Source organism: Pseudochaenichthys georgianus, unplaced genomic scaffold, assembly GCF_902827115.2.
Source record: "Pseudochaenichthys georgianus unplaced genomic scaffold, fPseGeo1.2 scaffold_1334_arrow_ctg1, whole genome shotgun sequence".
Taxonomy (NCBI): Eukaryota; Metazoa; Chordata; class Actinopteri; order Perciformes; family Channichthyidae; genus Pseudochaenichthys; species Pseudochaenichthys georgianus.
The window spans coordinates 34,557-37,397 of record NW_027262218.1 but is presented as its reverse complement, the minus strand read 5'-3'; the positions used below and the strand labels follow the sequence as shown (position 1 = coordinate 37,397).

At 46.4% G+C, this 2,841-nt stretch overlaps 1 non-coding gene across 1 annotated transcript; it reads right to left on the bottom strand.

Annotated features, from left to right (window-relative positions):
- Positions 1-345: 345 nt before the first annotated feature.
- Positions 346-418, bottom strand: trnar-ccu (transfer RNA arginine (anticodon CCU)). The gene has a single exon. It is a non-coding gene; the product is annotated as a tRNA-Arg (tRNA).
- Positions 419-2,841: the final 2,423 nt, after the last annotated feature.

The following is a 2,841-nucleotide window of genomic DNA, read 5'->3' as shown; positions in this document are numbered from 1 at the left end:
CCTTTAGCTTAGCGGTGTGTGACCGTGCTGTAGTTCCTTTATAGCCCAACATTAGCCTCCTTTAGCTTAGCGGTGGTGAAGTGAAGTCATGTGACCGTGCTGTATTTCCTTTATAGCCCAACATTAGCCACCTTTAGCTTAGCGGTGGTGACGTGAAGTCATGTGACCGTGCTGTATTTCCTTTATAGCCCAACATTAGCCACCTTTAGCTTAGCGGTGGTGACGTGAAGTCATGTGACCGTGCTGTAGTTCCTTTATAGCCCAACCTAGCATGCACAAACCTTGCTCAGAGGACTCAGAGTAGTCCACCTTCCAAAGCTATGATGCTGCCAGTCAACAACATTTTACCCCAGATGGGACTCGAACCCACAATCCCTGGCTTAGGAGGCCAGTGCCTTATCCATTGGGCCACTGGGGCTACATGGGTCTCTCTATTGTCTGCAGCTCTGTGTCCGTATGACTCTGCTCTTCTATTGTCTTTATTCTCTGCAGAGATGAAGCTCTTCAACGAGCAGAGCTTCTCTCCACAGCCCACTCTGAAGTGATTCACACATGTTGATGTAGAAGAGACATGGAGAAGAGGGGACACGTGTTGATGTAGAAGAGACATGGAGAAGAGGGGACACATGTTGATGTAGAAGAGACATGAAGAAGAGGGGACACGTGTTGATGTAGAAGAGACATGAAGAAGAGGGGACACATGTTGATGTAGAAGAGACATGAAGAAGAGGGGACATGTTGATGTAGAAGAGACATGAAGAAGAGGGGACACGTGTTGATGTAGAAGAGACATGAAGAAGAGGGGACACGTGTTGATGTAGAAGAGACATGGAGAAGAGGGGACACATGTCTCTTGCACATCGTGTACTCTGCTTTGGGAACGATCTGAAAACGCTGGACCCATCCACTTCTGCTTTCCCTGCGGGGACGTCTCTCTCCTGCAGACGGTCTTTAGTCCTCAGGGTGTCCTGTATGTGTCCCCCACTGCCTCTTACAAACGGCTGCAAAGACACGTGGTGTGTCCCCCCTGTGGCAGAGCGCTGCGTGCCTTAGCTGACTGTGAAATGGGGCTGCACGAACACCCAACACACACTTCGTCCCTCAAATCCAGCACTCTGTACGCTGCCAGGGGACAGGGGACAGGGGACAGGGGGCATTCCCAAAGACAGTGACTGTTATATTGATTATTGAGCTTTCACGTAGGTCTCAATGCGTGCTTATGTGTCTTTGATTGTGTAGAAATAGGAATATTGTTTCTGGATTCGGGATTGTGGGAAACGGTATTTCGGTCTCTTGCATTATATGGACTAATGCGACATTCATATATGTCCAATCACATGCTCAACGTCTTACTGTGACATCTTGTTTCAAAATGTTTTGTATTTTTATTTCCATCCATCTTCTCCGCTTCTCCGTGGTCGGGTCTCGGGGTATCAGTTCCAGCAGAGAGCCCCAAACGTCCTGTCCCCTCATCAAGCAGCTCTGACTGGGGGGTCCCAAGGCGCTCCCAGGCCAGCAGAGATATAATCCCTCCACCTGGTCCTAGGTCTACCCCTTGGTCTCCTCCCAGCTGGACGTGCCTGGAACACCTCCCTAGGGAGGCGCCCAGGTGGCATCCTAACTAGGTGCCTGAACCACCTCAACTGGCTCCTTTCGACGCGAAGGAGGAGCGGCTCAACTCCGAGTCCCTCCCGGATGAACGTCTCACCTTATCCCTAAGGGAGACACCAGCCACCCGCGGAGGAAACCCATCTCGGCCGCTTGTATCCGGATACATTTTTATTTGTATTTAATCTTAATTTGTAACCTTGTGTGAATCCTGTTCTTCACGCTGAACCTGTTGCTGCTAGAAACGCCTGCATTGAACCAAGGGGATGAATAAATAAAATGAATAAATCTCATCTCATCTTGAAAAGCAGTAAGTGCAACGTTTAAGGCAAATTCTGATCAGTCAAAATAATTATAATAATCACTTAATACTTTTCCGCTGGAGGCTTGTTCTACATTTGAGTCTTTTGAATAAAGCAGTAATCCAGGTTGTGTGAATGCGTACCTGTCTGGGTAAGGGAGCTAGTTTAAATACCACATTGTGTTTGGAGTTAGAGATGCTCTTTATAAATATTCAAAGACACTCAAAATGCAAATGTTTACAATATAAAACAACACGCCCGAAAGTTGACTTGTTCACATTTTAGACTTCATCTCTTTGATAGCTTTCCAGTCAGACCCACGCACAGTACCTGCTGTTACAAATACATTGCATTGTATATGAGATCCTGTTAATTACTATTCCCTCTGATTTCCTGGATCATATCGCAGTTACAGTATCAGGCAATATCATTTTCATTTTCACAAATCCTGCGATGTGTTCTCCCTTCAGCCAGAGAGCTATCAGAGCCAGAACCATCCATAGCATCGGGTCGGACCGGTTTCACGGAGGTCTGACTATCCGGAGTAATAGAAGACACCTGTGTGTGTGTGTGTGTGTGTGTGTGTCTGTGTGTGTGTGTGTGTGTGTGTGTGTGTGTGTGTGTGTGTGTGTGTGTGTGTGTGTGGACTAGCATTACTATACTTGTGGGGACCTAAATCTGTTTACATAGTCACGTGTGGGGACTCGCCTCCCTTATGGGGACAAATTGGAGGTCCCGTTATTATAATGAAGAAACCGTCGGAAAGTAACTAAGTACATTTTCTCAAGATCTGCACTTAAGTGAAATCTTAAGGGACTTGTTCTTAAGTATTTCCAATGTGTGCTTCCTTAAAGTGTTTTACTGTCAGGGTTTATAGATTGTTTATCTTCACAGTCGACTGTATATTTTCTACTTTTCAAAGCTGTTCTAA